General features: G+C 47.1%; 1 protein-coding gene across 2 annotated transcripts in view; it reads left to right on the top strand.

The window, feature by feature from the left end:
* The first annotated feature begins 2,277 nt into the window (after window positions 1-2,277).
* SENP5 (SUMO specific peptidase 5) overlaps window positions 2,278-11,678 on the top strand; it is a 38,438-nt gene continuing 29,037 nt past the window's right edge. The window contains exon 1 of one of the 2 annotated variants that reach the window (XM_075938068.2): window positions 2,278-2,400. The gene's annotated coding sequence lies outside the window, so the exon portion shown is untranslated. Of the gene's footprint in view, window positions 2,401-2,593; window positions 2,834-11,678 lie in introns of those variants that run through there. The other variant, XM_006138471.5, reaches the window with a different exon arrangement.

Genomic DNA, 11,678 nt, shown 5'->3' with positions numbered 1-11,678 from the left:
AAAATAAACAGTGCCCATAATTGCTCAAAGTGAATGAATAGTTGTTAAATGGTTGGATATCATTTGGGTAAAAGGGTCTGTAGAAGGGGAAGTGTTGTAATAAACAATGCTACATGATGGGATCAGCACTGTTCATCTGTGTGTCATAGGCTCCATACTGTTAACGACTAATTGCAGAGTTGCCAACTATCAAGATTTTATTATGACTTTCCTAATACAGTTTGCTGTTAGTTACTCCTGATCTCCCACTTTCCAGCATCAAACTCACTCACTTTTCCCCCTTTAAAATGTCTGCAACAACCTATTACTTGGAATAGAATGGAAGCCACCCGGTGCCCTCTGTTAAGATGGCTGGCCTTTTTTGCAAGGGTTTGTGTGTATGTCTGGGCTTTCCAGGACATTACCTTTCTTTTGAGCCTCCATCCTCTGTCCAGCTGGATTTTCCAAATAACATGAAATGCCCTGGATTTTTGTAGAACAGACACTATAGCTCAGAAAGAGTCCTGATTGGTCCACTTCCTCATGGGTCCCTCCCCTGTATCCACAGCTGATTGGTCCATTCCCACAGATGTAGGATCCTTGTTCACTCAAGCCTAGGTTCCCAGCTGTGGGAATGGTTTCTTGCAGGGAGGCACTGACTGATGGGCTGTTGCTGCATCATGGTGTGCGCCAGATACCCTGCTATTGTGACAAGGGGTGACACTGCCCCCTCTCCAGTGAATATTCCTGCTGCAGGTACCTTCTCACACCTGCAACTGACTCCTCCCTGCTCCCCTCCCCTCCCTGGCTGCAATGTCCTCTTTTTGGGAACCTGAAATATGGTAACCTCTAATTGTGCCTTCAGTAGCAATGACTGTCCTCTCCCATTGTTTCTGATGAGACAAAATGCTGGCTGCCTTCAGGAAAGATGGATACTTCCTAGGGTCAGAAAATTGAGCCCAAGACAGCAGGGAGACTGGGGAAAGGAAAGGGGTAGGAAGGAGAATGAGTAGGTGCAGTGGGATATGGAGCAGAAGGGAAGGTGGATTAAAGTTGGCAGGAAGGAGAAATGGGGGTTTGGGAGGATGTGGGATGCAGGAAGAGTCTGGGGAATAGGAGGAGGAGAAGGGACTGAAGAGGTGCAGGTGGAAGTAGAGAGGAATGTGAGGGGCAGGAGGGAGATGGGTGCAGTGGAATTGGAGGTGAGAGAAATTGAGGCGTAGGCTACAGTAAAGTGACACAGAAGGAAATATGTGGGAATTAAATGTAAAGGCCAGGTGTAAGACCGAAAATAGTGAGGAGCATGAAGGGAGAACAGGAGTAGAGCAGGACACTGAGGGGACAGGGAGAGACAAAGGGAAGAAACTCGAATTCCCCTACCAGCAACCTAACATGAATCATAGAACCATAGAGCTGGAAGAGACCTCAGAAGGTCATCAAGTCCAGCGCCCTGCTCTAGGCAGGACAAATCCCAACTAAATCAACCCGGCCAGGGCTCTGTCAAGCCGAGACTTAAACACCTCTAGGGATGGAGACTCCACTACTTCCCTAGGTAACCCATTCCAGTGCTTCACCACCCTCCTAGTGAAATAGTGATAGAAATGTAGCCGTGTTAGTCTGGTGTAGCTGAAACAAAATACAGGACTATGTAGCACTTTAAAGACTAACAAGATGATTTATTAGATGATGAGCTTTCGTGGGCCAGACCCACTTCCTCAGATCAAAATGATCTAGATTTCACAGATTTTGATCTAGTGAAATAGTTTTTCCTAATATCCAACCTGGCCCTCTCCCACTACAACTTGAGACCATTGTTCCTTGTTCTGCCATCTGTCACTACTGAGAACAGCCTTTCTCCAGCCTCTTTGGAACCTCCCTTCAGAAAGTTGAAAGCCGCTATCAAATCCCCCCTCACTCTTCTCTTCTGCAGACTAAACAGACCCATGAAGGTGCATGTAAATTCCTTCTGAACAGCTAAGTGAGAAGCCCTGCATTTTTGTATGTGCAGGTAAGAGTGGGTTTCACTCGTTATATGATCGCATATAATAGGGGTGGGCAGTACACCCCTCTCCCCCCCACACACACCCTCCTGTGAAAGACTCAACAGTCAGATTCTGGATCTATTCCTCAGAAGTTTGGAGTGGCCTTGTTTTGCAGCCAAGGGCCCACCATGAGCATCTGTGGAGGTGGCTAGGGAGCTGGCCAAGCTTATTATTAGAAACACTTGCAGACGATTGCCTCTAAAATAACCATCCCGAGCGCTGGCAGGCTCGCTGGTGAGAACGGGTCCCAGCTGGGGGTGGAGAAGGGTGCAGAAAACTGCCACTGGACTGGGGGATCCTGTGATGAATGTCCTGCAAGCAGACATGCAAGAATTGGGGTGCTTCCTAGGAAGCACTGGGAGATGAGTGGGCGGCAATGGTAATGACCTCAGGGGTATGGAGGGTGGGAAGGACACACCGCTCCTTTGAAACAGAGATGGATTTAATTGCGACTGTCCCTTTAAATCTGTAGCGCTGGTCCCTGGCGTGGGAAAGGCCTCTTGCAGTGCCCAGGCTTTCCTGCAGGGGGCGCTGTACCGTGCGGGGGGAGGAGACGGCTTTGGCATACATGACGCATGTGCGCTGAGGACTGGCCCCTTTCGTCGAGCGCATGCGCACTAGCGGAACGGCTCGTGTGCGCCAACGCTTCCCGCCCTTCGGGTCCCGTCGCGGCAGAGTGAGGTCGTCAGGCTGCGCCGGCGCAGTGCGCAGCGGCTTGCCCACGTGAGGCGCGGCTCAGTGGCCGGCGGGAGGCGGAGCTGGGGGGCGCTTCGCTACGGCCGGGATGCGCTGGGCGACACCGAGGGACAGAGGTAGGGGGCGGGGCGCGGCGCGGCTGCCTCTGCCCGGGGGCCTGTGGGGGGAGTGCAAGAGGGCAGCGCGTGGGGGGGGCGTGCGGGGGGGCAGCGCGTGGGGAGTGCGGGGGGGCAGCGCGTGGGGACGGGGAGTGGGGAGGGGGGGCAGCGCGTGGGGACGGGGAGTGGGGAGGGGGGGCAGCGCGTGGGGAGTGCGGGGGGGCAGCGTGTGGGGACGGGGAGTGCTGGGGGGGCAGCGCGTGGGGAGTGCTGGGGGGGCAGCGTGTGGGGACGGGGAGTGCTGGGGGGGCAGCGTGTGGGGACGGGGAGTGCTGGGGGGGCAGCGTGTGGGGACGGGGAGTGCTGGGGGGGCAGCGTGTGGGGACGGGGAGTGCTGGGGGGGCAGCGCGTGGGGATGGGGAGTGCTGGGGGGGGCAGCTTGTGGGGACGGGGAGTGCTGGGGGACTGCTTACTCCAGCCCCAGATTTGGGTAGTTTTGGGCACATTGCCTCTTTTGGAGTGTGAGACTGGTAACCGGGGCCGGGAAGGAGGAGAGGATGCGGGTATCAGAGGGAAACTGAGGCCTAGGATTTGCCGTGTGGTGGAGGGGAGAAGAGGGGGAAGTTCAGTGCCACTCGTTGAGGGAGGGAATGTCTAGATGTTCCCTCTCGATTTCTCTACCAAGTGCTTCTTCTGGGGTCCTTAGTGGCTTGCCTAGGTCCCACTCTTTTTGAGAGAGGTTTTATTGAGCTGCACTTGTGTGACTTGACCCAAGGTTCACATCCAGCCCACGGTACAAGGACAGAGCTTCTTGCCAGCCCCCCAGAGAGGGGTTTGAGTTGTGGGAGGTGACTGAGTGTTACAATGTCTCTGTTTCCATGTTTTCTTGAAACACACCTTCTGTGACATCCACTGAGGAGGCTAGGAGCAGACTTGCCCAGACAGTTCAAGGAAACACTGACTTGTCTGAGCACACAAATGAAAAGGCTCTTTATCAGTTAAAATTCACACTTAAAATCTTTATTGTCTTTATGAAGCTTAGGTTAGTAAAAATTTAAGTTATTATAACTGAAAGAACTTGAAAGATTTCTAGTTATTTACTGTTTTTGCTGTTTGTTTTTTGCTGTATATGTCAGTCATGGGAAACGTGCAGGGGGATTTCAGAGACATTGGTACAGACTTCCCAAAAAGTGGTATGATTTCACTGGGGACTTTTGCCAAAAAAAACCCACAGAAGCTTTGCGTGGATTGAGATATTTTGTTAAGTTTGCATATCTATTGTGGCTTATTCCTTTCTATGCTGTCAGATGTCCATGTGTGATGCAAGGCATCACTCAAATGTAAGGTATCAAAGTAAACAGCTGACAGCGGGGTCCTACTCCCTGTTCCAAGTGTCTGTCTCACTAATGAAATGTGTACACGTTGAGCTGGTTTGCTAAAATTTGATGGCAGTGGTGACAGTGAGAGTGGATAGTCACCCTGAGTACATACCCATCTGAGATGGTAGGCCAAGTAAAGTCTTGAATAGTGTAGGGTCAAGGGATTGTGATTAATCAACTAATTGGGTAGTCTATGGAATTTCGATCGACAACTTGATTAGTCAATAAGTGGGGGGTGCTCACCATGGCAGCCTGGCTCCTACTACATTTAAACTGCAGAGCCACGATGAGGTTAACTCCTGGGGGTGGTGTGGGACTAAGCAGTTATAGGAATTGGGAAGATTTAGTAACTTCAGAGGAAGACTTTGGAATAAGTTCATTGTAGGAAATGCTCAACCATACTGTGCTGTCAAATCTCCTTCCTGGCCTTCTAATCTTCTCTTGAAGAGATTTCCAGCATTGCTTCCCCCTCAATAAACTAAACGTTCAGCTGCCTCAGGCAAGCAGTTTCTAAGGCCTAGTCCATATTTTTAGAGCTACATAATTATAGGAGTTTGAAAAATCCATATCCCCAAACACCATAGCTATGCTGACCTAACACCCAGTGTAGACATGGCTATGTTGATGGAAGTATGCTTCCTTTGACCTAGCTACTGTTGCCTGGGAAGGTGGTGTTCCTACAGCAACGGAAGAGCCTTTCTATGCTATAAGGTTATGCTAGCACATGATAAAGTTCAGAGGCTGACAGCTGGTGCAAAGCAATGGTCCTCAGCATAATCACCAGGGACCTGAGTTGCAAGGCAGAGGGAAACTGAGTGGAGAGTTGTGAGTTGGAGAGGGACAAAACCACAAACTGGATACATGAACACCTGTTCCACTATCTCCAAATGGATGGAACTTACCATCACATTGGGAAGTTTCTGCTACAACACCCAGAAGTTTTAATAGCATTTAATTTCTTTGCTGTCTTCAGAGTTAACATCATTGACATGGAGGGAAATTAGCACCTTTTGGAGCTACTCTTTCATTCTCCCCTTGTTTCGGAAGACAGGAAATCTTTCTCAAAAGATTATTAGTACAGGTAACTTCATTTAAAGTCAGTAGAAGCTGTAGGTGCTTAACAGCTCTGAAAGTAGGATCTTAATTTTTTAATGAAAATTTAAATTCTGTAGAAAACATCAGGAAGCCTTCTCAATTCCTGATAAATGCAGAAACATATGTCAATTTCTAGCTCCTTTACTCTTTGCTTGGATAATGAAAATAGACAAATCTCACTATAATTTTGTCAGTTGCATGTTCCCACTTTGATATAGTGATTTAGATAATGTTGGAAGAGCATGTTTCATGTGATTATAAAACCAAACATAGTTGCAAGTCTAAAAATTTTAAAATGGAATTAAAACATTTCTACCAAAGTCTTTATTTGTACAAAACCTGTATTTTGGGCTAACCGTGCCTGACACCATCTCTTTATTGGCAATCCTGTTCATAAACATAATTTTTAATGTTAATACATGTCTTGGTACTATTGGACTTTGTCAATCACTGTTCATAATATCTTTTACATGTCTGTAGAGTCTTTTGAACCAAAGTATGCTCTCTAGGGGCTATTTCACCACTAGAGGATTACTTCACTACTCAAAACTCAGTAGTTATTCGTTGGTGTGCAGAAATGCTGCTCAAAAGTTTAGAACAGGAAGTGAAGAGATAATGTATTCAGTATTGTAAACATTATACAAACAGAATTATGTCAGAATTGAGCTAAACATTGCTAGCTGCTAATGCAGTGATATGTGATTATCCCCCCCATTTTCATTGTGTGCATAAAATAAAATTTCCATTTACATATTTCAATTATTCAAGGGTTCCCCCCCACCCCCTCCAAAAAAATTCTTTGGGTGGTCTTTTATTAAAGCTACCTGTGAAAATTTTCTAACAGCTTCCAGAAATGCACATAATTTTTATGGTGTCATAAGCTTGCAACTAAACCTCAAAAGGAAGAATATTCACAGCTAAAGTTTTAGATGTGCTGTATGTTTTTTCAGTAATTCATTTCACTGAGTTGGCTGACAAAGTTACAGGCTTGTAAGTTGTTAATGGGATGTGTGTAGTTAATATTGCTCTAACAATGTCATGTTTACTAGGAATATTAAAATGCATGTAATTCAGTAAGGGTATGTCTACATTAGCCCCCTAGTTCGAACTAGGGAGGCTAATGTAGGCATTCGAAGTTGCAAATCAAGCCTGGGATTTAAATATCCTGTGCTTGATTTGCATCTTCCCGGCCAGTCGCCACTTTTTGAAATTTCCAAGTCCGGACGAACTGCCCGCGTCTACACGTGGCAGGGACCTGGTATTTTGAATTAAAGCCCTAAATCGAACTACCTGTTATTCCTCCTGCAAGGAAGGAAGATGCAAGTCAAGTGCGGGATATTTAAATCCTGGGTTTGATTTGCAACTTTGAATGCCCACATTAGCCTCCCTAGTTCGAACTAGGGGGCTAGTGTAGACATACCCTAACTGTGTAACTGATGAAAATTTGAAACATGCATGGAGTGGTAGTCAACTCCTCAGGAGCCGCTGGAGCTAGATAGCTGGTTGTCCACACATACCAGCTCCCACCTTCTGCCCTGTGCTGCTGCCTCTGTATGACAGGCAGCAGCTCAGGGAGCCAGCTTTTAATCTCGTTCATACTGGGAGCCTATGTGTAACCATGAACATTAACCGATGGGCCCATCTCATCAGTTAACTGTTTACATGGTTACTTTCACAATCTTAAGTGTTGACTAAAATATAACTGGGATGGCATGTATATGCACTAACTTATTACACTAACAAAGTAAAAGGACTTTTGGAGTTAAAAATTGTTGCACATGCGCAGAATTTCTCTTCCTGTTAAAAATGAGTTTCTGTACTTGAATTAATAAGTATTTAATATTGTTGGTGGAAATGATAGCTGTGCACATAAGAGGCAAAATTGGACCTAAGCAATCTGGCACTTTTTACATTTTAATTTTAATATAGTAACTAAAACAGGTTTATTGTGTGAGGGCCAATAATTTGTACCACTGTGATATAAAATTAAATTTTTTTGCATTTATGGCAGGCCTGGGCAAAATACGGCCTGCAGGCCGCATCCAGCCCATGGACACTTTGGAGAGCCCCAGGCAGGTTCCCCTGCTTGTCCTGCAGCCCTGCAGTCTGCTCTGAAAAGTGGCTGCTGGGCTGTTTCTTTTTAAAAACTGTGGAGGATGGGGGAGTCTTCAGGTGTAACTCTTGCCCCCAGCACAATCCCATTGGCCAGCTTCCGGCCAGAAATTAGCCAATGGGAGCTGCCTGTTTGAATAACAGGCAGCCACGAAGCACTAGCTCCCTCTCTTCCGGCTCAGTTATTCACCCAATCACATGGCTGGGTAGGCAGGCTGGCTGAGAAACTTTTTAAGCTCTTCAAGCATTTAGCTCTGCAGGCAGGCAGGCTGATTGGGTGGCTGGCTGGTAAGTCTCCTGACCAAAGTCTGTCTCTGGCACTCCAGCCCTTCTCTTCCCCACCCCTTTGCCCCCACGCTCAACATATTCAAACCCTCTGCCCCCTTTGTGCACCCTTACTCCCTCCCAGATCTGGCACCCAAATTCCCTGCCCAGATCACAATCCCCCCTTTCCCTAGGTTACAAACCAAACTCCTGCACCCATGTCCCCTCCCCTAGGTCACAAACCAAACCCCTGCACCCCTGTCCCAGGTCACATTCCAAAACCCTGGACCCCAGTCTCCTGCCCTAGGTCACAACTGCCTTCTTTACCCAAATGCTCTGCCAGACTCCACTCTCCCTTCTGTACCTCAGTCCCTTACCTCAAGCTCCCTTTTGCACCCAACCTCCATCCCAGACGCTGCACCTCTACCATTAATATCCTGGAAGAGTGTGGCCCTCAACCACTTTCCAAAATCTTGGAGAGGCCTCCCGTCAAAAACTATTGCCCACCTCTTGTTTATAGGAATGCATGATGTCTCTGCAAAATAAACTTGTATACCAATGCCTTGGTTTCAAAATTAGTTGATACCGATTTGCTCTCAAGGTACAATTTTGAATACCAAGTTAGTACTTGATGCTAATTTAAAACAAGAGTCCATAATTGCCAGTTCAATAAATGTTGTACCATATGTAATCTGTAAGTTCTCACATTTACATTAATCAGTATTTGTCACATAAGGTGAAATAGATGGAAACATTGTTTCAATAAAGTTTAAATAACATACAGTAGAGTTTAACATCTCAAAAGAGTGGGAGTATTCTCAGACATGAGACAAACTGTGTGCTGTCATCATCTTGCTGTGCCTACTTACTGCCGCTAAGAAAACATGACCTTCTGGCAGCAAGTGATCCTAGACAGTGTGCCATGTACTGTATTGGATTTAAGGATGTTGTGTCAGCAGCTGCAACTGTATGTTAAAAGTGTCTTTGGTGTTGATTGCATGTAACTTTTAATGTAACATCATTAGTGGCAAAGCGGTGAGCACTTTTATTTTAAAGCACATATACAACTCTGTTGAGAAATACATTGCATGGTGCCATTTCTCTGCGATTATTAGTGCATTTTTTAGCTATTATCCCAAATATTTTTTAAAGTTGATAGCAAGCAAAGCCAGTGATGCTGCTTGCAGCACTGAAAGAGCTAAATGTCAAAAAAAAAAAAAAAACCCAAACCAAAATAACCCCCCCCCAATCTCCCTCCTTCCTCCCCAAGACCCTCCCAACCCTTTACTTGAGTATTTTTCAGTAAAAAGTTTTCATATGGAATATTGTTTTGTCACTTTCAGTTCTTCTAATAATGATGAAAACAGGAAACTTTTTGGACTGTTACAGTAATATATAGCCACTCCTGGAAGGATTTTTCTTAAGAGGTTACCAAATTAAGACCTACATTCAAGGAGATGGAATTTTTCTTATACAGGCAGTCCCCGAGTTACACGGATCCGACTTATGTCGGATCCCCAGTTACAAACAGGGTTTGCTCCGCATCTCCCTGGTCTGCTGGAGACCAGCAGACCAGGGAGACGGGGAGCAAAGCCTCGGAGGACCCGGGCAGCGGGACAGCCGCGGCGTGTCTCGGTCCACCGCCCGCGTCTTCCTAGTCTGCTGGGGGGAGGGCGCAGCTAGTACGCCCCCCCCCTCCCCTCCAGCAGACCAGGCTTTTCTCTGGACGCCTGGGTAGAGCAGCAGCTGAATCAGGACGCCTGGGGCAGAGCAGCTGGGGTGCTGCTGGGTTGGTCCAGTAGCTCTGAGGAGCGGCGCTACTGGAGCAACCCAGCAGCACCCCAGCTGCTCTGCCCCAGGCGTCCCCAAGTCAGCCGCTGCTGAAACTGACCAGCGCTGACTACAGGAAGCCCAAGGCAGAGTTGCTCTGCCCCGGGCTTCCTGGAATCAGCTGCTGATCAGTTTCAGCAGCAGCTGACTTGGGGGCGCCTGGGGTTCTTAAGTTGAATCTGTATGTAAGTCGGAACTGGCGTCCAGATTCAGCCTGTTGAAACTGATCAGCGGCTGATTCCAGGAAGCCCGGGGCAGAGCAACTCTGCCTCGGGCTTCCTGTAGTCAGCCGCTGGTCAGTTTCAGCAGCGGCTGAATCTGGACGCCAGTTCCGACTTACATACAGATTCAACTTAAGAACAAACCTACAGTCCCTATCTTGTACGTAACTCGGGGACTGCCTGTATTTAAAAATATTTTCCTTTCCCCCTTGTTTCAAAGGCTCAGGCAAACAGAAGAAACTGACGAGCAAAGAATGGGAAATTAGCTGTGCATGGTGTGTGCCAAATGCTTGAACTCAAATATAGTGAAATTATTGTTAACCTTTGTAGTAATGTGTCAACTTTTTTTGACAAAAGTGTATTATTTGGTTTATACTTTTTAATCCATTTTTAAGATCACTGGGCTAGTGCGCACCAGTTAGTGACACAGTTCAACAATATTTCAAATTTCAGCTTTGTGACACTTCTGGTCTAAGAAAAACTCATGTTAGCCTTGTGCCTTTTTTACTGTTGTCTTATCTTTTTACAGGTTGTATTTCCTAGAAATTCCCCTCTGTTGCTACCACTAATCCAGTTTAGTGTGGAGAAGGTAATGGTAGCTGCAGGAATTTTTAGCCACCATTGTCTAGACCCTGCTGAAGGTTAAAAAGACAGCAGCAACCCAGAGTAGGGATGTAATAGTGTGGTCCATTAACCGATAAGCAAAAGATTATAGGTTAATGCTATAGACGACACGCAGTTCTCTCTCCCCCTCTCCCGTTTTCCAGTACATTTTTTAGCAGGCTGGCCTGCAGCCTGGCTCAGTCCTGGCTCACATGAGGTCCAGGATTTACTTCCGCTGCAGCTCTGCATTTAAGGTGTATTAGGAGCCAGGTGGGCAGTCAGCCTGACTCAGTTCCAGCTCTTGCCGGGTCCGGAAGCTCAGACCTTCCTTGACGGGCTGCTGCCATCTCGCAAAAGAGGTAGCAGCACGGGGTGACAGGCAGCTGCTCTGTGAGGGAAGCTGGTTTTTAAACTGATTCCCCTCACAGACCAGCTCCTGCTTGGCACTTCACGCTGCTGCCTCTGCTACAGAGGCAGCAGCGCAGTGTTGTAGGGGGCTCCTTGGGAGTGAGGCTGGAGCGCACTGGCTGCCGGTCCCGCCACCGGGGACTATAGAATAGTCAACTAACTGATAAGAATTCATGAGGTTAGTCGACTGTTTTCAATTAACATTTAACATCCCTGACCCAGAGTCCAGACAATACTACAGTTTCTGCTGGTGAATTTGCATTGGCAGGGCGTGACAAATTATACAATCTACTCGTCCATGGTGAGTAGATTGTAACCCAGAAGAGCCGGGTTCTGGTGATCTGCATGTGCGCAGAACGATCTGCGCATGCGCAGATCGCTGGACAGCATGACTGTTGAGCGGGGCTCGCCGCGGTTCGGCGAGCCCTGTGCATTGGTATAGAAAAAGGTAGCATCAGACACTGTATCACAAAATAGCAAGGTTTATAGGCAAATCAATATTTCCAGATGGTCTTGAAAAACATGAAAGGTACGGTCATACTGTTTTTTAGATTGACACTTTTATGTCAAAGAATGCAAGACACAGAATCTGTTCTGTACTCATGGCAGTATCTGACTACCAGAGATTGCCAGTCGGGGATGTTACAGGACAAGAAGGAAGGTTCTGGAAAGTTCTATGTCAGTTAAAGGGAGCTAGTAAGCCAAAGGACAATGGGTTAGGAGCCACTGAACCAGGGTATGTCTACACTACAGCGCTAATTCGAACTAACTTAAGGGGCTACACACCCCTTAATTCGAACTAGTAAGTTCGAACTAGGCTTAATCCCCGTAAAATGAGGTTTACCTAGTTCGAACTGTGCACTCCGCTAGTTTGAATTAAGTTCGAACTAGCAGAGCGCTAGTGTAGCGCCTATCAAAGTTAATTCGAACTCACGTCTGTTAGTTCGAATT

Source organism: Pelodiscus sinensis, chromosome 10, assembly GCF_052426305.1.
Source record: "Pelodiscus sinensis isolate ZL-2025 chromosome 10, ASM5242630v1, whole genome shotgun sequence".
NCBI classification, from domain to species: Eukaryota; Metazoa; Chordata; order Testudines; family Trionychidae; genus Pelodiscus; species Pelodiscus sinensis.
Note: the sequence above shows the minus strand (reverse complement) of the source record. Positions and strands in the feature narration are given on the sequence as shown.